Source organism: Loxodonta africana, chromosome 3 (genome assembly GCF_030014295.1).
Source record: "Loxodonta africana isolate mLoxAfr1 chromosome 3, mLoxAfr1.hap2, whole genome shotgun sequence".
Lineage (NCBI taxonomy): Eukaryota > Metazoa > Chordata > Mammalia > Proboscidea > Elephantidae > Loxodonta > Loxodonta africana.
Genome location: NC_087344.1, coordinates 19,554,803 through 19,582,486, shown reverse-complemented (window position 1 = coordinate 19,582,486; position 27,684 = coordinate 19,554,803). Strand labels below are relative to the sequence as shown.

General features: G+C 38.1%; 2 pseudogenes; both read left to right on the top strand.

Moving 5' to 3' along the window:
• Positions 1-8,720: 8,720 nt before the first annotated feature.
• Positions 8,721-13,260, top strand: LOC135230641 (olfactory receptor 7G2-like; annotated as a pseudogene).
• A 10,554-nt stretch (positions 13,261-23,814) lies between these two features.
• Positions 23,815-26,299, top strand: LOC100656761 (putative gustatory receptor clone PTE03; annotated as a pseudogene).
• The last annotated feature ends 1,385 nt before the right edge of the window (positions 26,300-27,684 follow it).

Genomic DNA, 27,684 nt, shown 5'->3' with positions numbered 1-27,684 from the left:
AAGAAGTTTCCTGAATGAACTGAATGCTTCAAAGTCCAGTGTATCAAGGGCGGGGGTTTGGGGACCATGGTTTCAGGGGACTTCTAAGTCCATTGGCATAATAAAATCTATTAAGAAAACATTTTGCATCCCACTTTGGAGAGTGGCATCTGGGGTCTTAAATGCTAGCAAGCAGCCATCCAATATGCATCAATTGATCATAACCCACCTGGACCAAAGGAGAATGAAGAACACCAAAGATACAAGATAATTACTAGCCCAAAAGACAGAAAGGGCCACATAAACCAGAGGCTGCATCAGCCTGAGACAAGAAGAACTAGATCTTGCCCGGCTGCTACTGATGACTGCCCTTACAGGGAACACAACAAAAAAACACTGAGGTAGCAGGAAAAGCAGTGGGATGTGACCTCAAATTCTCATAAAAAGACCGGACTTAATGGTCTGACTGAGACTAGAAGGACCCTTGAGGTCATGGTCCCCAGACCATTTATTGGCCCAAGATAGGAACCATACCCAAAGCCAACTCTTCAGACAGGGATTGTACTGGACTAATGATATTGGTGAGGAGTGAGCTTCTTGGATCAAGTAGACACATGAGACTATGTGGGCAGCTCTTGTCCGGAGGGGAGAAGAGAGGGCAGAGGGGTCAGAAGGTAGCCAAGTGGACACGACAATAGAGAGTGGAGGGAAGTAATATGCTGTTTCATTAGGGGGAGAGCAACTAGCAGTATATAAGCGAGGTGTACATAAATTTTTATATGAGAGACTGACTTGATTTGTAAACTTTCACTTAAAACACAATTAAAATTAAAAAGAAAATACACTGTCCATTCATGTTGATATTTTTGAGGGGCTCTGTTTTCAGATCAAGTGGTCTGTTGTATCTATTCCTGCATCAGGATCACAGGTCTTAAATATTATAGCATATCTCTCACCTAAAAATAAGTTTGCTGTCTTAAGGAACATACCCCAAGCAACAGTCAGTTATAACCCCCAAGGTACATTATATGAGAGGTAGACTGATTATTTGATTCTTTGTAATCTACTTCAACAATATTGGTAACAAAGAGCCATGATCTCAAACTATAGTGGAAAAGAAATGTATATTGAACCTACTAATTTGAAATTGAGAAAATTTGGTAGAAAAATTTTAAAAAGCATGTAAAATGTCTGGTACATATTCAGTCCATATTGATTACAGAAAATGTATCAGAAAGGGCTAAATATAATATGTACAAACCTGATAAACCTCTAATGAGTAATGTATAGAAATAGTTGTTAGTGCATTTTTCAGGATACATTTGCTATATTTGTATTTGTATTGGGAATTCATACACCCATATAAACGCACTGTACTTTTGACCCTAAATGTGGTATCGTTCTTCCTGATGTTGTTAGGACAGCAGTTCTTTTCAACGTACCTAATGAAAGAAGACTAGAGTCAATTACAGAAGGTAGGTGTGTCCATGTGTGTAAGGTACTTGAAATGGATGTGAGCAGAAGGAGATAGAGAAAAGAGGAAGTAATGGGTATCAATGCATATTCCTGACCTCTCAGAAAGAGGGAGTCAGCCAAAGTGAAGCTCTTCCTTCTCTGAGACTTACTCCATAAGGATTTGCAAAAGAATTTGACTAATGAGGAGCTTTGGATATTGAACTCTCTAAGGTTGCAGAGACTATAAATAGTCTGCCTGTGGCCACCCACTCAACAATCCGGACCCGGTCAGTAGGTATCACATCTGAGCCTTGTCCCAGGGACCATCACTTTCCACAGGAGGCTTCCTGGCCCATCCCCTCTCTTCTGTGCTCCATCAATACGGAGCTTCCATTTTTATCCTTCAACTTCCTGGGAGAACTGAATGTCATTCCTTAGTGCTGGCACCAAGGTAATTTGACACCTAGTTTATCCTTTGAAAATAGGGAGAGGTCTTTGTCTATCAGCCTATTTGGGGCAGCAGTGAGTTGTGTACTGGTAGAAAAGGAGCAGAGTAGAATCATAGGTGAGGTCCCTGCCTAATTGTTCATCACCTTATTGACATACTTCCTTGTACATTTGCAGCAATATTTGAGCAGGTCTCATTCTGCTAATCACCTACTCTGACCCTCAAGCTCCATGAATTTTTTTCCAACCTCAAAAGAAACCTGTCCTTGCTCAATTTTTATGAATGTTTTAGAATTCTTTAAAACTTTCTTTTATTTCCTTGGCAGGGGGCTTGGGCGTGTGGTCAGCTTCTCCTTATCTTTCAGTACTTGGATCTTGACACCCTTTCGTAGGGGGGGATCTTTGGCCTTGGCCCCAGTACTCGGCTCTGAGGACTCAGAGTAGAGTTGGAGAACCAGGTTGACTCCACAAGCTACATCCCAAGTGTACCAGTGTTCTATTAAATATTTTAAAGAAAATACAGCACAGAGTAATAGGTTAAACACCTATGTACCAATGCTTCCAGAATTAATGAATGCTGACATTTTGCCATTTTTTTTTGTTGTTGTTAAAATAACAAAATGGTACACATAAAGAAGACATACTCTTTATAGTCCCCTCCATTTCCCTTCTTTGCTTCCTAAGAGGCAACCACAGTCTCGAATTTGGATGGCCTCCAGTGCAGTTTAAATTGTGTGTGTGTGTGTGTGTGTATACCCCAGTAAAAATGCCCATCACCTGGAGAAAGCATAAATTGTGATGTAATCAACCAGTGGAATATCTTAAGGTAGCTAGAGTTAATGAATCAAAACAAAGAATACCAAGACTGATAAATTATTAAATGTATTATTTTTTAAGGAGTAATTAGAGTACATAAATGTATTAAAGCAAAACAAAAACATTGCTTATGGATAGCATCATAATAAATGTATTGAATACACAGGGGACTAATGCATACAAGTTCTGTGTTGTTCCCCTGGAGGAGGGAAAAATATTGAGATGTGAAAAATAAAGGAGGATTTCAAATAAATATGCATTATTTTATTTTAAAAAATACTCAATGGAAACATGGCAACATATTTTTTAGATAATATTGTGTTTTTGATGAAGATTTACATAGCAGGTTAGGTTTCCATTCAATAATTTCTACACAAATTGTTCAGTGACATTGATTTTAATTTGATGGTGCAGAGTGGTGAAAAACCAGGATTTTATTATTTTTCTCTGTACTTCTCAGCATGCTTGAAGTGTTTTGTGATAAAAAAAATGTAAATTTATATCTATGTTATTTTAAAACTCATTTAAATTTTCCCTTCCTATACATGTCATTTTAGACAAGGTACTTTTTTCTTTTGAGTTTTCATTATTTGTGTTGATACATCTAGATCTAATTTATTCAATTTAATTGCTATATATTTTATAATATATCATTAGAGATGAACATTGATATCATTCATATTCATTGGGGTTCTTTCTTCCCTTTGCTTTTTTACATGAGGAAGAGTCCCAGTGGACTTTTAGCATATCTATTCCTCCGTAAAATTTGTTAATTATTTTGCTAGGTATGTCCTTTCTCTGTCTACCCTTCCCTGATTTTTGTGCAACAATTACTCAGTTCTATAATAAGCCATCAGGTTATGCCCATGCAGAACAAATCAGAACAGGAAATATTGAGATGATGTCATTTGTTGAACACCATACTTGATGGTTTTGTCTATTCATTTTCATCCTTACAAAATTGCAGTAAGGTTTTATGATGGTTCCTATCATACAATGAGGTGATGGAAGATTCTCAAGGAGTTCTAAAAATATCTTTGTTGATAAAGCAAGTGCTATAGACTTGATTAAAGTCAGGAGTGTCTGTGACCAAATGTTAAACCAATTGATTGATGCTATTAAGGTTGCTGGAAACCCTGGTGGCATAGTGGTTAAGTGCTACGGCTGCTAACCAAAGGGTCGACAGTTCAAATCCACCAGGCGCTCCTTGGAAACTCTACGGGGCAGTTCCACTCTGTCCCATAGGGTTCCTATGAGGCAGAATTGACTTGACAGCTCTGGGTTTGGTGGTTTCTGGTTATTAAGGTTGCTTGTTGTCAGAACTTCATGCTTACGACCGGAGCCTCTTTTCAAGCAGCCTGGATGTTTGTGTTGGGAGAGCAGAGTTTGTTTGCCTTGTGCCATTAAGCTAAAAAAATAAGGATCCTAATGAGTTGTTCATCTTTGAAACAGACACTTTCACAGACTTTTTCTACAGCATTGGTTTATAAGAATAAAGGGGAAATGTATCGAAGATGTAGTCGATCAACCGTCACCTGTTTTAGAGATCGAGATATCTTCAGGGGTCTCATCTTAATATCGGAAAAATGGAAGTGTCCTGGAGTTGATCTCGGTACACAGCCTCAGGATTCCCAGAAGAGCCAGTGCCCATGCTTTCTGACCCCAGGTTTGATGGGGCCAAGCCAGGAACAGAAGGAAAGAAGATTCAAAGTATCACAATTGATTTTCATATTACCTTTTCTAACATATGCTAATTATACAGTGTAGACTATGAGTCAAAACATAAAAAGAAGAGGGAATGGATGAAGCTACTGAGCAGGGAGGGGTTATTCGAATACTCTGTCATAAAAAGGGAAAGAGGAAGGGAGGAACAGATCCAATGTGCTATCTGGAAAGAGAGGAAAGGAATGAAAAAATAAATCTGAAAGTAATAATCTATTAATAAAGATTAATTATGAGTTCTATTCCATTTGAAATTTGAAATTCTATGGTTTCTTTTTCCATTGATTTACATGTAAAAATGTGAGTGGCAGTCAAACAGAAAAGAGTTTATATGTGTTTATTTCATACATTGTTGCATTTGGGAAGGTAAGGCATTTCTAAAAATAAGTTCCATTATCTTATTCAGTTATCACTATAGCCTTAAATAGTACTTCACAATGATCAGATGTCAGGCTCCTTGCTGAGCAACTTGTATTGGTTGAATTTTTAAGTCCCACAACTACATGAATATTTGATGTGTCCAGTTATACTTTGCTCAGTGTCTTTTTTCTCCTTTAAGGCTGACTTGACAATCTTTCTTCTTTTTCCACTACCATTGAGATCCTTCGGTAAGCAGCCTAGATGTTTGTGTTGGTAGTGTGTCTTTCTTATTCTTGGCTCTGCTCGTTGTTGTTGTTCGGTGCTAACAAGTCAGTTCTGACTCCTAATGACCCTATGTACAATAGAAGAAGTCACTGGGCCATCCTCATGATTCTTGTTATGCTTGAGCCCATTGTTTCAGCTGCTGTGTCAATCCATCTTGTTGAGGTTCTTCCTTGTTTTTGCTGACCCTCTACATTACCAAGCATCATGTTCTTCTCCAGGGATTGGAGATAACATGTCCAATGTGTAAGTGTGATAAATTTTCACCTACCTCACTTCTAAGGACAATTCTGGCTGTATTCCCTCCCAGACATATTTGTTCATTCTTCTGGAAGTCCATGGTATTATAAATATTCTTTGCCAACACTATAATTCAAATGCATCGATTCTTCTTCAATCTTCCTTATTCACTGTCCATCTTTCCCATGCATATAAGATGATAGAGAATACCATGAATTGAACCAGGTGCATCTTTGTCCTCAAAGTGACAACTTTCATTTTTAAGACTTTAAACACCAGTGACTGAAGACCAGATGAGTTGTGGATGACATCAAGGACATCATACATTAAGAAAGAAAAAGGTCATTAAAAAGACAGGAAATGAAGTAAAGACCGAAATGGATGAAGAAAAGGCTCTGAATCTTGCTCTTGAACTTCAGTAGCTAAAGCAAATGGAAGAAATGTTGAAGTAAAAGAGCTGAACAGAAGATTTCAAAGGTCAGCTAAAGAAGAAAAACTAAAGTATTATAATGAAATGTGCAAAGACCAGGAAATATAAAACCAAAGTGGAAGAACATGCTTGGCATTTTTCAGGCTGAAAGAACTGAGGAAAGAATTCAGACATAAAGTTGCAATTCTGAAGAATTCTATGGGCAAAATATTGAACAACACAAGAAGTCTCAAAAGAAGATGGAAGGAATACAGAGTCACAACACCAAAAAACATTGATCAATGTTCAACCATTTCAGGAGGTAGCAGATGATGCAGAACCAGTTGTATTGAAGGAAGAAGTCCAGGCTGCACTGAAGTCATAGATAAAAACAAGTCTCTGGAAATTGATAGAATACCAATTGAGATGTTTCAAATAACAGATTTAATGCTGAAAGCAGTTGCTTGTCTATGCCAAGAAATTTGGAAGACAAATTTCTGGACAACTGACTGGAAGAGATCCATATTTGTGCCCTTTGCAAAGAGAGGTGATTCAATGGAATATAGAAATTATTGAAAAATTTCATTAATATCACAAGTAAGTAAAATTTTGCTGAAGGTAATTAAAAAATGGTTGTAGTATGTTCATCAACAGGGAACTGTCAGAAATTCAAACAGGATTCAGAAGAGGATGTGAAACAAAGGAGAGAATTTGAAATGAGGTACATCATTGCAGATGTCAGATTGATATTGGCTAAAAGCAGAAAATACCAGAAAGATGTTTACCTGTGTTTTATTTACTATGCAAAGACATTCAGTTGTGTGGATCATAAAAAATTACAGATAACATTGTGAAAAATGGGAATTCCAGCACACTTAAGTGTGCTCATGAAGAACTTGTACATAGACTGAAAGGCAGTTGTACAAACAGAACAAGGAGATACAGCATGGTTTAAAATCAAGAAAGGTGTGCATCAGGGTTTTATCTTTTCACCATGCTAATTCAATCTGTATTCTGAGGAAATAATCTTGGAAGCAGAACTTTATGAAGAAGAATGGGGCATCAGGATTGGAGGAAGACTCATCAACAAACTGCAATATGCAGATGACACAACCTTGCTTGCTGGAAGTGAAGAGGACTTGAAGCACTTACAGATGGAGATCAAAGACTACAGCCTTCAGTATGCATTAGACCTCAACAAAGAGAAGACAAAAATCCTCACAACTGGACCAATAAGCATCATGATGAACAGAGAAAATGTTGAAGTTATCAGGGATTTCATTTTACTTGTATCCACAATCAGTGCCCATGGAAGCAGCAGTCAGGAAATCAGATGACATTGCATTGGGCAAATCTGCTGCCAAAAACCTCTTTAAAGTGTTAAAAAGCAAAGATGTCAGGATTTTGCTTAGGACACACTAACAAATTGTTGCTTTTTTTTATTTTCCAGTTTTTGAAGACTCATGTATTTCCTCTTTCCTCCCATTCTTCTGTTTTGGGAAAAAAGGATGTGCTACATATCAGCTTGTTGCCCTGGTCGTGCAGTGATTAAGAGCTCTGTTGGTAACTGAAAGGTTGGCTGTCCAACCCACCAGCTTCTCCATGGGGGAATGATGTGGCAGTCTATTTTCCCAAAGATTTCAGCCTTGGAAACTATATAGCAGAGTCACTCTGTTCTATAGGGATGCTATAATTTGGAATCAACTCTGTAGCAATGGGTATATACCATTTATGAGAATAATGTTTCCATCTTCAAATAAATGGAAGAAAAGAGTCCCATTGACATATAGGATAACAGCTTGAGATTTCAGGTAGCATATTCTGTCTTGACTTCAGTTCCTGAGTGTGGGTCCTGTCTTGATGCTGTCACTACCTATGTGGTCAGAGTTTAGATAACCCTGAATACCAGGGAAAGCACTTGGGTTTTAATTCAGTTGGAACTTTTCAAGAGGCAAGTGATGGAATCTGTTGACCCTTCAGGATGCCTGGTCATCCCCTACTCAGAGGTTGTATCATGTGGTGGTATGATGTATGCTCCAAGATCTCACAGCCTGAGTTCAAATCCTGTTACTACTGTTTTCCAGAGTGCCATGTACTTTGTATCTGTAGATTCACCACACTTTTCCTTTACCTTCACTTGAGGTCATGGATATAATGTAGGAAAATAAAAAAAGAAGCTCCTAATTCACATCTCTGTTGTGAGAATGAATATAGCAAATACAGCAAATCCTGAAAACTTCCTGAAATAGTCAGGACTCAGTAAGTGTTAGTAGTGGTAATGGCAGCAGTTTTCGACAATTATGATATTTATTATTATACATTCTAATAATACTGCTATTAATTAGAACAATAATAACAAGGAATAAGAACTTAAATGATGGGACTTTAAATGGGAATAAAAATTGAAAGGTATAATTTTGAGGAACAACTGAAAATGATTGAGTCAAGGGCTTGAACTCCTCCCCAAGTCCCTCTGCAGAGCCTGGTGAGCCAGGTCCCCATCTCCTCATGAAGTTCACCACATCTGTTCCTCCCTGCAGATGAGCTGATTGTACATGGGCCATAATGGTTGATGTTCTAGAAGAGTGGACCTCAAAGGGTGGCCCCAGGCCATCAGCAATAGCATTTGAGAATTTGTTAGAAAGAACAAATTTAGAGCCTTAGACTCCAAATTCTGAAGCCTATACTCTGTGGGGGCTCAAAAAGCCCTTCAGCTAATTCTGATGAAAAGCAGTTTGAGAACCATTGCTCTAAAACACAGATGTAGAATTTGTTTTTCTGCTAGTTTGAAGCCTTTGGAAAATTCCAAAGGTAAAAACCATGTACTTTTTTTCTATTTCATTCCTATTACTGGGCACAATGTTGATAAACAGAATTCAATAAACACACAGATATTACCTATGTGGTCAGAGACTTGAAGACTTTTAAAGCAAAAAGCCCTGGTAGCATAGTGTTTAAGAGCTTGGCTGCTAACTAAAAGGCCAGCAGCTGAAATCCACCAGCTCCTTTTTGAAAAACCCTAGGGGCCAGTTCTACTCTGTCCTGTAAGGCTGTTATTAGACTGATATCACTCAAAGCACACAACAAGAACAAAATCAAGGAGACCACTTGGGTCTTTATTCAGATGGAAAATTTTTTGGTGATATGATAACAGATGTGATAGAAAACAGAAGGAGGGAGGAAGGTAGAGAGGATGGGACAGAGACAGATGAAAGGAAAGAGTGGGAGAGGGAAGGAGACAGAAAGAAAAAATATTTGTAGTGTTCACTTCATTTCACAATACAAATGTGAGAATTTCTCTAAAATAAGCAATCTTTGTAGATCTCTTTCCTATCACTTCCATCATCAGACTCATCAACAACATGACATCAGAAAACCAAACTGGTATAGCAGCATTCTTCCTCCTGGGGCTCTCAGAGGATTCAGAACTGCAGCCCTTCCTCTTTGGACTATTCCTGACCATGTACCTCGTCACTGTGTTGGGGAACCTACTCATTATCCTGGCCATCAGCTCAGACTCCCATCTCCACACACCCATGTACTTTTTCCTCTCCAACCTGTCCTTCACTGACATGTGTTTCAGCACCACCACGGTCCCCAAGATGCTGATGAACATCCAGACACAGAGCAAATCCATCAGTTACACAGGCTGCCTCACCCAGGTTTGCTTCCTCATGATATTCACAGGCATGGAAAATTTTCTCCTTGCAGCAATGGCCTATGACTGCTATGTGGCCATCTGCCAACCACTGAGGTACACAGTCATCATGAACTCTCACCTCTGTGGCCTGCTGATTCTACTCTCCTTGTTCATTAGTTTGATGGATGCCCTGCTCCACAGTCTGATGATACTAAGGCTGTCCTTCTGCACAGACAGGGAAATCCCTCACTTCTTCTGTGAGCTTGCTCAGGTCATCAAACTTGCCTGCTCCAATACTCTTGTCAATAACATCCTGACATATTTACTAAGTAGTATACTGGGTGGTGTTCCTCTCCTTGGGATTATTTTCTCTTACATTGAAATTGTTTCTTCCACTCTGAGAATACCATCAGCTGGTGGAATGTATAAAGCTTTCTCCACCTGTGGTTCTCACCTGTCAGTGGTTCTCTTATTCTATGGGACAGCTTTTGGGTGTACATTAGTTCTGCACTTACTTATTCTTTCAAGAAGACAGCAGTAGCCTCAGTGATGTACACTGTGGTCCCTCCAATGATGAACCCATTTATCTACAGCCTGAGGAACAGGGACATGAAGGGAGCCTTGAAGAATCTCCTGTGGAGAACATCTTTTTCATGATTGTATTATGTGCCTTAGCCTTGGGCTTCTAGATGAGTCATAGTGAAATTGTACTGGGGGAATCAGAATGTTACATTTTTGTGGTATCAAGAGTCTTTTTGTTTTTTACATTTTGATGATAAAAAGCTTTATATGTTTATCAATTTAAATGCATTTTTACTTACGAGTATATTTATTTATTTATACATGCTTCTGTCTTGTGACAATTTTTACCTTATTAGCAAGCCATGTTCAAGCATTTATTTATTTATGTTTATTTTGGTAACTATATATGTAATGAAACATTTGTCATTTCAACATTTTTTACATGTGCCATTTAGTGATTTTAATTACTTTCTTCATGTTGTTCATTCTTCACCACTATTCATGTTCAAAATTTTCCATCACTCTTAGCCAATGTCCCTAAGCAATGAGTCTCCCTTTCTTTTTTCTTACTCACTGACCCTGATAAGCAGTAATAAACTTTGGTCTCTAAGCGACCAGCGGAAGTCTTTCTCTCTCTGTGGGCTCTGGAGGAAGGCCCTTCTCACCAGGTCTTCCCCTGGACTAGGAGCTTCTCCTCACAGGAACCCTGATTCCAAAGGACGCACTGTGCTCCAGCCACTGCTTTCTTGGTGATTTGAGGTCCCCCTGTGTCTCTGCTTGCTTCTCTGTTTTATATCCCAAAAGAAACATGGTCAAGACACGATCCGATCCGTAGATTTGAGTTCTGCCTCATCAACACAACTGCCACCCATCCTGCCTCATTAACATCATAGAGGCAGGATTTACAACGCATAAGAAAATCACATCAGATGTCAAAACTGTGGACAATCATATAATACCAGGAATCATGGCCCGTCTAAATTGATACACACATTTTTGGGGGGACACAATTGAATCCATGACAGTTGTTAAAAAATTAGAATCTATTCAGAGGAAACTTTCTGCTCAGAGAGCAGTATTTGAAATTACCAATAAGAAGTTTTAAACCCATATTGTGACCCAGAAATTAGCTATGAAATGTGGATATTACATGCAAACATTGTAATGGAATCCATTTAGGAAATACTATTGGAATCATTATTCCCTTTTCTTGAGCATGCAGAATATGACCCAGCTGGACCTGGACACACAAGGACTCACAAGGACACATCAACTGGGCCCTGAGTTATAAAGACAATAGTTAAGACAACGTTGGAAATTATCTTTTAGGGATCCTTTCACATAAACCAATCAAACAGAACACAAAAGACTTTCCACTCTTCTTTTTTTCTATTAGCATTTAGTGAATAGAAAATTGGTTGGACCAATGAAGACCCTCTGACTGTCATTAGTGAAACCTGTACCAATGATTGTAGATCACATTTTCTAGCTAATTTCTGAAAAGATGAAGGTTTTTTAATGGTTTTGCCCATTTGTAATGTTAATATATACTGATGACTCTGTAATGTTCCTTGGACTCTGGCAGACATAGCTCTAGGAGCATGCTTCCCCGTTTTCCCATTTTTGCCTATTCTGTAATATTTCCTTGGACTCAGACAGACATGAGTCTAGCAACATGCTTGTTTGTTTTCCCTTCTTTCCTATTCTGCAATATTTCCTTGGATCTGGGTAGACATGAGCTCTGGCAGCATGCTTGTCCACTTCCCGCTCTTGCCTTTTTGAATATATGCTAAATAAAATTTTCATTTTGCTTTATTAAACTTTGTGACTTTTTACCCTACAACAGGTTATATATGGTTTTATTGCAGAAAAAAATTATAAACACTTTTACTTTTATCATACACCTTTTTTAAAGCACTGTATAGATTCTTAATGTAAACATAGTATCATGTTTCATATATATTACATCCTTTATAGGTACAGATTTAAAAGTAATATAAATTGTAATATAAATATAATTTAATATATATATTTTATGTTGAAATATAAATTTAAAAATGAATTGCAAAATGTGTAACAGTTGCAAATATTGAGTTTGCTGTGATTACCACTGCAATACCTTTTGGAACATGAAGAGAATACACAACACTACTGAGAAAAGAAACTTCATAAAAACTAAACATTAATGCTATCTGAGAAGAAGGATTTGATAAATTAGCTAATTTGTGTTTTTCTGATTAAGTACTTCCTCCATTCAAATTCTACCTGCTTTCTGGAGCTTAATCTCTCACCGATGTCATCAGCATCACAACCCATAGAGCTTCATGGAATTTGGATGTACTCACCTTTGTCTCAATGATTTAGGCCAAAAATGATGAAATATTCTTGCTGGGGTGCTGCATGGTATTGTAAATCTCAAGAGTGGAAGTTCAAGGTTATGAGTCATACAAGATTATAAGTGTTGGAAGTGCTCAAGGCTCATGTATTCTTTAATAAATCTATTTTTTTGAATCTTTATGAAATATGCAGAGCTTCTAGAGTGGGGCCAGGGTAGGGATTCCTTTTGCTTAAATCTAAGTTTATTGTTGTTGTTGCTGGGTGCCATTGAGTTGATTCCAACTCATAGCGACCCTATGCACAACAGAACGAAATACTGTCCGGTTCTGAGCCATCCTTATAATCATTGTTATGCTTGAGCTCATTGTTGCAGCCACTGTGTAAATCCACCTCATTGAGGGTCTTCTTCATTTCCTCTGACTGTGTACTCTGCCAAGCATGATGCCCTTCTCCAGGGACTGATCCGTCCTGACAACATGTCCAAAGTATATAAGACACAGTCTCGCCATCCTTGCCTCTAAGGAGCATTTTGGCTGTTCTTCTTCTAAGACAGATTTATTCATTCTTTTGGCAGTCCACCGGGTATTCAATATTCTTCGCCAATGCAATTCAAAGGCATCAATTCTTCTTCGGTCTTCCTTATTCATTGTCCAGCTTTCACATGCATATGATGTGATTGAAAATACTATGGCTTGGGTCAGGCACACCTTAGTCTTCAAGGTGACATCTTTGCTCTTCAACACTTTAAAGAGATCCTTTGTGGCAGATTTGCCCAATGCAATGCATCTTTTGATTTCTTGACTGCTGCTTCCATGGGTGTTGATTGTGGATCCAAGTAAAATGAAATCCTTGACAACTTCAATCTTTTCTCTGTTTATCATGATATTGCTCACTGGTCCAGTTGTGAGGATTTTTGTTTTCTTTCTGTTGAGGTTCAATCCATACGGAAGGCTGTGGTCTTTGATTTTCATTAGTAAGTGCTTCAAGCCCTCTTCACTTTCAGCAAGCAAGGTTGTGTCATCTGCATAATGCAGGTTGTTAATGACTCTTCCTCCAATCCTGATGCCACGTTCTTCTTCATATAGTCCAGCTTCTCGGATTATTTGCTCAGCATACAGATTGAGTAGGTATGGTGAAAGAATACAACCCTGGTGCACACCTTTCCTGACTTTAAGCCAATCAGTATCCCCTTGTTCTGTCTGAACAACTGCCTCTTGATCTATGTAAAGGTTCCTCATGAGCACAATTAAGTGTTCTGGGATTCCCATTCTTTGCAATGTTATCCATAATATGTTATGATACACACATATTATTAATGATATTGTTCTATAATTTCCACATTTGGTTGAATCAACATTCTTGGGAATAGGCATAAATATGGATCTCTTCCAGTCAGTTGGCCAGGAAGCTGTCTTCCATATTTCTTGGCATAGACGAGCGAGCACCTCCAGCGCTGCATCTGCTTGTTGAAACATCTCAACTGATATTCCATCAATTCCTGGAGCCTTGTTTTTCGCCAATGCTTTCAGAGCAGCTTGGACTTCTTTCTTCAGTACCATCAGTTCCTGATCATATGCCACCTCTTGAAATGGTTGAATATCGAATAATTCTTTTTGGTATAATCACTCTGTGTATCCCTTCCATCTTGTTTTGATGCTTACTGTGTCATTTAATATTTTCCCCATAGAATCCTTCACTATTGGAACTTGAGGCTTGAATTTTTTCTTCAGTTCTTTCAGCTTGAGAAACCCCAAGTGTGTTCTTCCCTTTTGGTTTTCCATCTCCGGGTCTTTGCACATGTCATTATAATACTTTACTTTTTACCCATCGCTAGACTAAGACAAAAACATTACTATCACCATAGATTCCACTTGAGGAGTCATCTAATCACATCACCCTCCCCATTCCCAATGACAACTATTACCAGTAATTCTGTATTTATATATATATATTGATGTTTTTCTATTAGGTTATATTCTATGAAATTTCTATCAGGTTTTTTTTTTTTTTTTTTTTGCTTTGCGATCTGTCATTTTCAAGGTATTCAATAGAATCTTTATATCACTGCTGTATGAATCCCTAGATGACTTATTAAAAAACGTGCCTCTTAGGGAACAAATTGAAAGTTTAATCTTAACGGATAAATTTGGGGTCTTGATTGTTTTTCTCACCATTGTGCTTCTCAAGTTCAATCCTATTGTTGGGTGTAGCACTAATTCATTTATTTTCAATGCTGTATACTTTTATATTAAGCATGGAAAATTAAAGAAAAAAAAGCCTCTTCTCTGATGTCACTGAGACTGTTTTGAGATAGTTTTTTGCTATTGTGAATGAAGTTGTTTGAGTATTTTTGTACACGTCCCTGGTGCAAATTAGCAAGAGTTTTATATTTGGGATGATGTTTTTGGGTATGGAGAAGGGTCTCTTCACCTCCCTGTAGTTTCAAAGAGTTTTCCTAAGTGATTGAATCAATTTAAACTCCCATTAGAAGTCTCTGCTGTTTCGCATCTTCACCAAAATATTTTCATTTATTGTGAAGATTTAGTGGGTATAAACTATTGTTGTTGTTGTTAGGTGCCGTTGAGTTGGTTCCGACTCATAGTGACCCTATGCACAACAGAACGAAACACTGCCCAGTCCTGAACCATCCTCAAAATCGCTGTTATGCTCGAGCCCATTGTCGCAGCCACTGTGTCAATCCACTTAGTTGAGGGTCTTCCTCTTTTCCACTGTCCCTGTACTTTGCCAAGCATGATGTCCTTCTCCAGAGCATGATCCCTTCTGACAACATGTCCAAAGTATGTAAGATGCAGTCTCGCCATCCTTGCTTCTAAGGAGCATTCTGGTTGTACTTCTTCCAAGACAGATTTATTCGTTCTTCTGGCAGTCCACGGTATATTCAATATTCTTCATCAATGCCACAATTCAAAGCCATCAATTCTTCTTTGGTCTTCCTTATTCATTGTCCAGCTTTCACATGCATATGATGTGATTGAAAATACTATGGCTTGGGTCAGGCACACCTTAGTCTTCAAGGTGACATCTTTGCTCTTCAACACTTTAAAGAGGTCCTTTGTGGCACATTTGCCCAATGCAATGCATCTTTTGATTTCTTGACTGCTGCTTCCATGGGTGTTGATTGTGGATCCAGGTAAAATGAAATCCTTGGCAACGTCAATCTTTTCTCTGTTTATCGTGATGTTACTCATTGGTCCAGTTGTGAGGATTTTTGTTTTCTTTCTGTTGAGGTTCAATCCATACTGAAGGCTGTGGTCTTTGATCTTCATTAGTAAGTGCTTCAAGTCCTCTTCACTTTCAGCAAGCAAGATTGTGTCATCTGCATAACGCAGGTTGTTAATGAGTCTTCCTCCAATCCTGATGCCCCATTCTGACTGGAAGAGATCTATATTTATGCCTATTGCCAAGAAAGATGATCCAACAAATGTGGAAATTATAGAACAATATCATTAGTATCAAACACAAGCAAAATTTTGCTGAAGATCATTCAAAAATGGTTGCAGTAGTATATGCACAGGGAACTGCCAGAAATTCAGGCCAGTTTCAGAAGAGGACGTGGAACCAGGGATATCATTGCTGATGTCAGATGGATCCTGGCTGAAAGCAGAGAATACCAGAAGGATGTTTACCTGTGTTTTACGGACTACGCAAAGGCATTCGAGTGTGTGGATCATAACAAACTATGGATAACATTGCAAAGAATGGGAATCCCAGAACACCTAATAGTCCTCATGAGGAATCTTTACATAGATCAAGAGGCAGTTGTTCGAACAGAACAAGGGGATACTGATTGGTTTAAAGTCAGGAAAGGTGTGCACCAGGGTTGTATTCTTTCACCATAACTATTCAAAAAACTATTGTTACATAATGATATTTATTATGAGATTGAGAGATCTTTCACATGCTAATATATATTATGAGATTGAGAGCTCTTTTGGGAAGTATATGTTTATGGTATTTCTAGTGAGCTCTTTGTTTTTATTAAATAATGGATCCATTTTCTGTAACACCACTTCATACATTAACTCTCCATTTATGTGTTGATCTTTTTGAGAGGGCTCTATTTTCAAACCAAGAGACCTGCTTTATCTATCCCTGTATCAGAATTGCTGGTCTTAATTATGGTAGCATACCAGTCAGAAAAAAATAAGTTTGCTGTCTTAAGGAACACACCCCAAACAACTGTTAGTTTACAATCACCAAGTTACATTGTATGACAGTGACTGGTTATCTGATCGTCTGTAATCTACTTCAACATTATCGATAAGAAAATGTGCTAATCTCAACCCACCGTGGAAAACAAACGTATATTGCAGCTACTACTTTGACATTGGGAAAAGTTGGTAGTAAAACTTTAAAAAAGGGAATAAAATATCCATTACATGTTCAGTCCGTATTGATTCCTGAAAGTATTTTAGAAAATGCTGAATATAATATGTAGAAACCAGACAAAACTTCAATGAGCAATATATACAGAAATAGTTGTTAGTATTTGCATTTTTAGGATACATTTGATATATTATCACTTGTATTTCTATTAGGAATTCATATCACTATATGAATACACTATATTTTTTAGCCTAAATGTGGTGTCAGTCTTCCCGATGTTGTAGTTACCACAGCGATTACTTTCAATGTACATAATGGAACAAGACAAGCATCAGTTACAAATGGAGGTGTGTCCATGTGTGTGAGGTATTTGAGATGGATGTGAGAAGAAGGAGATGGAGGGAAGAGGAAGTGATGCATACCAACGCATAGTTCTGGCCTCTCAGAATGAAGGAGTCAGCCAAAGTGATGCTCTTGCTCCTTTTAGACTTGCTCCATAAGGATTTGCAAACAAGTTTGACTAATGAGGAGCTTTGGATATTGAACCCTCAAAGGGCCACAGAGACTATAAATAGTCTGCCTGTGACCACCCACTCAACTGCTGGCCCAGGTCAGTAGGCAGCACACCTGGACCTCCTCCCAGGGGCCATCACTTTCCACAGGATCCTACCTGGTCCTTCCCCTGTCTTCTGTGCTCCCTCAATACAGAGCTTCCATTTTTATCCTTCAACCTTCAGGGGAGAACTGAATGTCATTCCTTAGTGACGACACCCAGGTAATCTGGTATCCTCTAGTTTATCTTTTGCAAATAGGGAGATGTGGTTGTCTATGAGCCTATTTGGGGCAGCAGTGAGTTAAGCACAGGTAGAAGAGGAGCCAGATGGGATCATCTGTGAGGTCCCTGCCTAATTGTTCATCATCTCCTTGACATAATTCCTTGTACTTTTGCATAAGTACTTCAGCAGCTCTCAGTCTCCTAATCACCTACTCTGACCCTGAAGTTGGAGAGATTTTTTTTTTTTCATCCTCAAAACAAAACTGTCCTTGCTCAAATTTTATGAATGTTTTAGAATTCTCTAAAATATTCTCTTATTTATTTGGCAGGGGACTGGGGCATATGGTCAGCTTCTCCATATCTTTCAGTTCCTTGGCCTTGACACACTTTAGTAGGGGGGATCTTTGGTCTTGACCTGATTACCATGATATGAGGACTCAGAAAGTAGACGGAGAACCAGGGAGCCTACACTAGCTACATCCCAAGTGAACCAGTGTTCTCTTAAATATTTTAAATGTAGCAGAGCACAGAGTAATAGGGCAAACACCCATGTATCAATGTTTCCAGAATTAAAAGATGCTGACATTTTGCCATTAAAGTTCTTTTTTAAAAGTAACAAAATAATGTACATGAGTAAGACACATCCTTTATATTTCCTTTCATTTCTCTTCTTCCCTTCCTAAAAGACAACCATGGTCTTGAATTTTGTTGGTCTCCGGTGCATTTTAAACTGTGTGTGTGTGTGTGTGTACCACAATAAAAATGTCCATCAGCTACAGAAAGGATAAATTGTGATGTAAACAAAAATGGAATATCTTAAGGTAGCTGGAGTTAATGAACCAAAACAAAGTATACCAAGACTGATAAATCATTAAATGTATCATTTTAAGAAGCAATTACTGTATATAAAAGTATCAAAGCAAAACTAAAATATTAATTATGGATAGAATCATAATAGATGTATTGGAAACACAGGAGATTAACACATGCAAATTCTATGTTAGTTTTCCTGAAAGAGGGAAAAATATTGAGAATGTGAAAAATAAAGGAGTATTTCAAGTAAGTACACATTATTTTATTAAAGAAAACAATGAAAGCGTGGGAACATATTTTTTTAAATAATATGTTATTGTGTTTTTGCTGAAGATTTACATGGTGGTTCAGGTTCCCATTCAATAATTTCTACAGAAATTATACAGTGACTTGGTTTTAATTTGATGGTGGAGTGTGGTGAAAAACTAGGCATTTATTGTTTTTCTCTGTACTGCTCAGATCCTTGAAATGTTTCAGAATAAAAAGTGTAAATTTATATCTATGTAATTTTAAAACTTATTTAAATTTTTCCTTACTATAGATGTGGTACTTTTCTCTTTTGGGTTTTCATTCTTTGTGTTGATACATCTAGGTGTACTTTATTCATTTTAATTTCTATACGTTTTATATCATTAGAAATGAACACTGATATCATTCATATTCACTTGGATTCTTTCTTTCCCATGCTTTTTTACATAAGGAAGAGTCCCAGGAGAGTTTTAGCATATCTATTCCTCCCTAAAATTTGTAGTTATCTTGCTAGGGATGTTTTTTCTCTCTTTATACTTCTTTTATTTTGGTGCACCAATTACTCACTTCTGTAATGAACCATCAGGTTGTGCCCATGCAGAACAAAACACAACAGGAAATACTGAGAGGGTGTCATATGCTGAACATCTTGTTTGAGGGTTTTATCTGTTCATTTTTCATCCTTGTAAAATTCCTGTAAGGTTTTGTGATGGTTCCCACTATACAATGAGGTAATGGAAGATTCTCAAAGAGTTCTAGAAATATTCTTGTTGATAAAGCAAGTGCTAGAGACTGGATGAAAGTCGGGTCTGTCAGAGTCCAAATATTACACCAATTAATTGATGCTATTAAGGTTGCTTGTTGTCAGGACCCCATGCTTAAGGTCAGACCCTCCTGTCAAGCTGCCTGGATATTTGTGTTGAGGGGACAGAGTTTGTTCGCCTTGTACAATTAAGAGAAAAATATAAGATTCCTAATGAGTTGTTCACCCTAGAAATAGGCACTTTCATGACTTTTTCTAAAGCATTGGTTCATCAGAAAAATGGGAAAATGCATCGAGGTTGTAGTCAATCAACTCTTACCTGGTTTTAGGGATCCAGGTATTTTCAGGAGGCTCATTTTAACATCAGAAATGGAAGTGTACTAAGAGTTTAACTTGGTACACAACCTCAGGATTCTCATAAGAGCCAGTGCCCATGTTTCCTACCCCAGGTTTGATGTGGCCCAGCCAGAAACAGAAGGAAAGAAGAGCCAAAATTCCATGATCGATTTTCACTATTTCTTTTCCTAACACCTGCTACTTATACTATGGAGACTATGAGTCAAAACACAAAAGGAAGAGGGGATGAACGAAGCTACTGAGCAGTGAGGGATTATTCCAATCCTCTGGCATAAACTGGAAGAGAATGACAGATCACAATACGCTATCTGAAAAGAGAGGAAAGGAAGAGGAAAATAAATTTAGAAGTAAAAATCTATTAACAAGAAACTAATTATTCCATTTGAAATTTGAAATTCTGTGGTTTCTTTTTCCACTGATTTACATGTAAACATGGGAGTGGCAGCTAAACAGAAAAGAGTGTATATGTGTTTATTTCATACATTGCTGCATTTGAGAAGGTAAGGAATTACTAAAAATAAGTTCTGTTATTGTATTCAATTATCATGATAGTCTTAAATAGTACTTCACACTCACCAGATGCCAGGCTCCTTGCTAAGCAACTTGTATTGATTAAATTTTTTAAGCCCTACAACTATATAAGTATTTAATGTGTCCTCTTATACTTTGCTCAGTGTCTTTCTTCTCCTTTAAGGTGACTTGGCAAACTTTCTTCTTTTTCGACTACCATTGAGACCTTCTGTAAGAAGCCTAGATGGTTGTGTTGATAGAGTATGTCTTTCTTATTCTCAATTCTGATTGTTGTTGTTGTTGTTAGGTACTAGCGAGTCAGCTCTGACTCATAGTGACCCTATGTATAACAGAACAAAACACTGCCTGGTCCTGTACCATCCTCATGATCCTTGTTATACTTAAGCCCATTGTTATAGCCACTGTGTTAATCCATCTTGTTGACAGTCTTCCTAGTTTTTGCTGACTCTCTACATTACCAAGCATCATGTTCTTCTCCAGAGACTGGAGATAACATGTTCAATGGACCTGAGACAAATTCTCACATACCTTGCTTCTAAGGACCATTCTGGCTCTGCTCCCTCCAAGACAGATTTGTTCGTTCTTTTGTAAGTCCAAGGTATTGTAAATATTCTTTGCCAACACCATAATTCAAATGCATCAATTCTTCTTTAATCTTCTTATTTTTTGTCAATATTTCCCATGTGTATGAGACCGTTGAAAATACCATAGTTTGAATCAGGCGCATCTTGATCCTCAAAGTGACATCTTTCATTTTTGACTTTAAGCACCAGTGACTGAAGACCAGACGAGTTGTGGATGACATCAAAGACATCATACATTACAAAAGCACAGGGCCATTAAAAAGACAGAAAAGAAATAAAAGATCAAAATGGATGTCAGAAGAGACTCTGAATCTTGCCCTTGAACACAGAGTAGCTAAAGCAAATGGAAGAAATGTGGAAGTAAAAGAGCTAAACAGAAGACTTCAAAGGTTAGCTCGAGAAGACAAAGTATTATAATGAAATGTGCAAAGACCTGGAAATATAAAACCAAAAGGGAAGAACATGCTTGGCATTTTTCAAGCTGAAAGAACTGAAGAAAGAATTCAAATCTTGAGTTGCAGTTCTGAAGAATTCTATGGGCAAAATATTGAACAATACAAGAAGTATCAAAAGAAGATGGAAGGAATACACAGAGTTACTACACCAAAAAAAAAAAAAAAAAAAAAGATCAATGCTCAACCATTTCAGGAGGTAGCATATGATGACAACCATTTCTACTGAAGGAAGAAGTCCAGGCTGCACGGAAATCACTGGTGAAAAACAAGTCTTCAGAAATTGATGGAATACCAATTGAGATATTTCAACTAACAGATTTAATGCTTAAAGTGGTTGCTTGTCTATGCCAAGAAATTTGGAAGACAGCTACCTGGACAACTGACTGGAAGAGATCCATATTTGTGCTCATCGCAAAGAAAGGTGATTCAATGGAATACAGAAATCGTTGAACAATTTCATTAATATCACAAGTAAGTAAAATTTTGCTGAAGATAATTCAGAAGAGGATGTGGAACAAAGGAGAGGATGTGATATGAGAGATATCATTGCAGATGTCAGATGGATATTGGCTAAAAACAGAGAATACCAGAGAGATGTTTACCTGTGTTTTATTTATTATGCAAAGACATTCAATTGTGTATCATAACAAATTATGGATAACATTGAGACAGACCAGAATTCCAGAACACGCAAGTGTGCTCATGCAGAGCCTGTACATAGGCTGAGAGGCAGTTGTTCAAACAGAACAAGGGAACACAGCATGGTTTCAAATCAGGAATAGTGTGTGTCAGGGTTTTATCTTTTCACCATGCTGGTTCCACCTGTATGCTGTGGCGATAATCTTAGAGGCTGGACTTTATGAAGAAGAACAGGGTATCAGGACTGGAGGAAGATTCATTAACAACCTGCAATGTGCAGATGACACAGGCTTGCTTCCTGAAAATTAAAAGAGCTTGAAGCATTTGCAGATAAAGATCAAAGATTACAGCCTTCATCACCATGGATTACACCTAAATATAAAGAAAACGGAAATTCTCACAACTCAGACATTAAGCAACACCATGATAAAGGGAGAAAATATTGAAGTTGTCAAGGATTTCATTTTACTGAGGTCTACAATCAACACCCACGGAAGCAGCAGGCAGGAAATCAGATGGCATATTGCATTGAGGAAATCTGCTGCCAAAGACCTCTTTAAAGTGTTAAAAAGCAAAGATATCCGGATTCTGCTTAGGACACACTAACAAATTGTTGCGCTTTTTTCTTCACCAGTTTTTGAAGACCACGTATTTTCTTTTTCCCCCCATTCTTCTGTTATGGGGAAAAAAAAGATGTCCCGCATATCACCTTGGTGCCCTTGTGGTGCAGTGATTAAGAGCTCTGTTGCTAACTGAAAGGTTGGTGGTTCCAATCCGCCAGCTTCTCCATCAGGGAATGATGTGGCAGTCTGTTTTTGCAAAGATTTCAGCCTTGATAACTCTATACAGCAGTGTAACTCTGTTCTGTAGGGATGCTATGAGTTGGAATCGCCTAGATGGCAATGGGTATATATCATTTATGGGAATAATGTTTCCATCTTCGAATAATTGGAAGAGAAGAGTCTCATTGCCATAATCGTATAATAGCATGAAATTTCACGTAGCTCACTCTATCCTGACCTCAGGTCCTGACTGTGGGTCTTGTTTTGATGCTGTCACTACCTACGTGGTCAGAGTTTAGGTGACTTTGAATACCATGGAAAGCAACTGGGTTTCAATTCAGTTGGAACTTTTCAAGAGGCAAGTGATGGAATCTGTAGCAAATCCTAAAAATGGCTTGGAATAGCCAGGGCTCAGTAAGTGTTAGTAGTGGTAATGGCAGCAGTTTTTGACAATTTTGACATTTATTATTATCAATTCTGATAATACAACTATTAATTAGAACAATAACAACAAGGGATAAGAACCTAAATGATGGGACATTCCAATGGAAATAGAAAATTGAAAGGACAAATTTTGAGGAAAAAATGAAAATGAAGAAGCTTGATTGAGTCGAGGGCTTGAACTCCTCCCCAAGTCCCTCTGCAGAGCCTGGTGAGCCAGGTCCCCATCTCCTCATGAAGTGCACCACATCTTTTCCTCCCTGCAGATGAGTTGATTGTACATCAACCACAATGGTTGACATTCTAGAAGAGTAGACCTCAAAGTATAGTCCCAGGCCATCAGCAATAGCATTTGAGAATTTGTTAGAAAGAAAAATTTTAGAGCCGTGGACCCCAAATTCTGAAGCCCATAGTCTGAGTGTGGGGGCTCAACAAGTCCTTTAACTGATTCTGACAAAAAGCAGTTTGAGAACCATTGTTCTAAAACACGGATGTAGAGTTTGTTTTTCTGCTAGTTCAAAGGCTTGGGAAAATTCCCAAGGAAAAAGCCATGTATATTTTCTCTTTTATTCCTATTACTTGGCACAATGTGGATAAAGAATAGATATTCAATAAACACATAAATACTACCTATGTGGTCAGAGAGTTGAAGACTTTTAAAGCAAGGAGCACTAGTGTCATAGTGTCTAAGAGTTTGGCTGCTTAACAAAAGATCAGCAGTTCAAATCTACCAGCTGCTCACTGGAAACCCTAGGGGGCAGTTCTACTTTGTCTTATAGGGTTGCTATGAGTCTGATTTGACTCAAGGCACAGAAAGACAACAAGAAAAAAAAAAATCAAGGAGACTATTTGGGTCTTTATCCAGGTGGAAATTTGGGGGGAGATATAATAATGGATAAGAGAGGAAACAGAAGGAGGGAGGAAGGAAGGATGGGACAAAGACAGATGAAGGAATAGAAAGAAGGGGAGGGAGTAGGAGACAGAGAGTAGAAAGATTTGTAGTATTCACTTCGTTTCACAATACAGATGCGAGAGTTTCTCTGAAATAAGCACCTCTTTTAGATCTCTTTCCTATCACTTCCATCATCAGACTCATCAACAACATGACATCAGAAAACCAAACTGGTGTAGCAGCATTCTTTCTCCTGGGGCTCTCAGAGGATTCAGAACTGCAGCCCTTCCTCTTCGGACTATTCCTGACCATGTACCTCGTCACTGTGTTGGGGAACCTACTCATTATCCTGGCCATCGGCTCAGACTCCCACCTCCACACCCCCATGTACTTTTTCCTCTCCAACCTGTCCTTCACTGACATGTGTTTCAGCACCACCACTGTCCCCAAGATGCTGATGAACATCCAGACACAGAGCAAATCCATCAGTTACACAGGCTGCCTCACCCAGGTTTGCTTCCTCATGATATTCACAGGCATGGAAAATTTTCTCCTTGCAGCAATGGCCTATGACCGCTGTGTGGCCATCTGCCAACCACTGAGGTACACAGTCATCATGAACTCTCACCTCTGTGGCCTGCTGATTCTGCTCTCCTTGCTTATTAGTTTGATGGATGCCCTGCTCCACAGTCTGATGATACTAAGGCTGTCCTTCTGCACAGACAGGGAAATCCCTCACTTCTTCTGTGAACTTGCTCAGGTCATCAAACTTGCCTGCTCCAATACTCTTCTCAATAACATCCTGACATATTTACTAACTAGTGTACTGGGTAGTGTTTCTCTCCTTGGGATTATTTTTTCTAACTTTAAAATTGTTTCTTCCATTCTGAGAATACCATCAGCTGGTGGAATCTACAAAGCTTTCTCCACCTGTGGGTCTCACCTGTCAGTGGTTTTCTTATTCTATGGGACAGCTTTTGGGTGTACATTAGTTCTGCACTTACTTGTTCTTTCAAGAAGACAGCAGTAGCCTCAGTGATGTACACTGTGGTCCCTTCAATGATGGACCCATTTGTCTACAGCCTGAGGAACAGGGACATGAAGGGAGCCTTGAAGAAACTCCTGTGGAGACTATTTTCTTTTTCATGATTGTTTTATCTGCCTTAGGCTTGGACTTCTAGAGGAGTCATAGTGAAAGAATACTGGGTGAGTGAGAATGTTAGACCCTTTTATTAACAAGTTCTTTTTTTTTTTTTCATTTTGATGATAAAAAACTTTATATGTTTATCAATTCAAATTCATTTTTACTTATGAGTATATTTATTTACTTACACATGCTTCTCTCTTGTGATAATTTTTACCTTATTAGCAAGGCATGTTAAAGCATTTATTTATTTATGTTTATTTTGGTAACTATATATATACACTGACACATTTGCCATTTCAATATTTTTTACATGTGCCATTTAGTGGCATTAATTACTTTCTTCATGTTGTTCAATCATCACCAGTATTCATGTTCAAATTTTTCCATCACCCTTAGCAGTGTCCCTAAGCAATGAGTCTCCCTTTCTTTTTTCTTACTTGCTGACCCTGGTAACTACTAATAAACTTTGTTCTCTCTACACTGCCTTATCCCAGGTATTTCATTTATAAGGGATCATATAGTATTTGTCCTTTTGTAACTGACATTTCACTCTGCGTAATATTTTAAAGTTCAGCTATGTTGTTGAATGTATCAGGGCTATTTCTCTTTATGGCAAGTAGTACTCCATTGTATTATGACATTTTGCTGACCCACTCATCTGTTGATGGGCATTTAGCCTGTTTCCACCTTATGGCTGTTGTGAATATGCTGCAATGAACATTGGTTTACAAGTATCTGTGTTCTTGTTTTCAATTCTTTTGGTACAATGGTTTATACCATAGTGACTAATCCACAGAAAAACTCACTGCGGTCGAGTTGATTCTGACTCATAGTGACCCATTAGGACAGAGTAGAACTCCCAGATAGAGTTTCCAAGGAGCACCTGGTGGATTCGAACTGCCGACCTCTTGGTTAGCATCTGTAGCAATTAAACACTATGTCACAGGGGTCTCCTAGTGACTAACAGTAGTGCAAAATAGGTATGGAAACTGACTTTGTTCCTCTCTAGCTTTGTGATATTTGACTGATTGTGTACTAGGACAGGTTTCCCTCAAGGTCACCAGATGGCTGCATCACTTACAGGCATTGTATACCAGAAAGCTGACTATGCCTTTTTTTTTTTTTTTTTAATAAAGAGGTTACTTTTCCAATGACTCTTTCAGAAAACATCCTTTCACAGCTGATATGCCTGAATTGGGACATGCAGAACCCTTCATAAACCATTCTCTGGTGAGGGGAATGGAATTATTATGAGTGGATTTGACATATCGCCTACAGCAGTTGTTCTCCAATGTTAATGTGTATGAGAACTGGATAACTTGTTAATTCACAGATTCCTGGGCTCATCCTCAGTGATTTTGGTAGCCCTGGTGGTGTAGTAGTTAAGCATTTACCTGCTAACCAAAAGGTAGTGATTTTGAATCCAACAAATGCTCATTGTAAACTCTATAGGTGCAGTTCTACTCTGTCCTATAAAGCTGCTGTGAGTCAGAATTGGCTCAGTGGCAATGAGTTTGGCTTTGGTTACTGTGAGGTGGGCCCATGAATGTGCATGTCTGACAAGATCATAGGTGATTCCACTGTGGATAGTCCAAGTATTACAGTTGGAGTGACATTGATCAAGAATGTAATTACTGTTGGGAACTCAGTAGGCACAATGCCTGGCATACAGTAAGTACTCAATGAAATTTAGCTAATATTGTATTCTGTATATATATCCATCTATTCTTGGACCTTACAATCCTTTTGTTTTCACACATTTTTTAGCATTTGCTTTAGCAGTTAGTTTTCCTCATTTTTTAAAAAATATGTATCAGCATTTTGAGTGAATCTAGTAATATAATCAAAGACACAATTATGGGTTTTACAGACTGAGGCGAATTATGTTTCCCTGAGAGTTAATTTTCTTTGATTCCTTCTCATTGATTACCTGCGAGCAATGGCTTTGACTTTCTTGTTTATACCTTGTGTCACCTTTTCTGTTGTTTCTTATTCATTTCAGATGAAATCCACACATTAAATATGCTTGAATAAAGGCAATATGGTCACTGTAGTCTTTGAAGGACTCAACCATATAGGGGAGGTGTTGGATGTGACATTATAGGGAAGCAAGGAGAAAGTTTGGTTTTATCAAGGATCTTTTTTAATCTAAGGAGATAATTCACGATGAGAATGGATGACTCCCTGGAAAATTGAATGCCAGAGAGCCTTTTGTTCTCATCCTCACTGACTTTCATTATTGTCAGCACCACTTCTGGGGACAGCTCCCGGACAGGCCTCCATGGCATTTGCTAGGGCAGGATTTCACCCAGTGATGGCCTTAGCCACCTGCAGCATCTTGGGTCTTTGTTAAATCTGCAGCTATCTGCCCCTCATTCAAGGACCACTGACTCTGGACCCTGTGGATAAGCCCCTAGAGAAAACATGGTTAAAAAGACCCTTGTGAAACAGTGATGAGCTCTATGTTCTGGAAACATATCTTTAATGCTGGAATGTATTTAAAATATGATACATGAGAGTTTTTAAAAATTTTATTTGTGAACTATAGCATACATAAAAAGTGTGTGTAATTTAACTGTTTTCTTATAGAATATTCATATAATATAAACATATATATTTACCACTTAAATGGAAAAATGACATTTACAGTCATCTAGAATCCTCCTGTGAGACTCTCTCAGTCTAATCATCCTCCCTCTT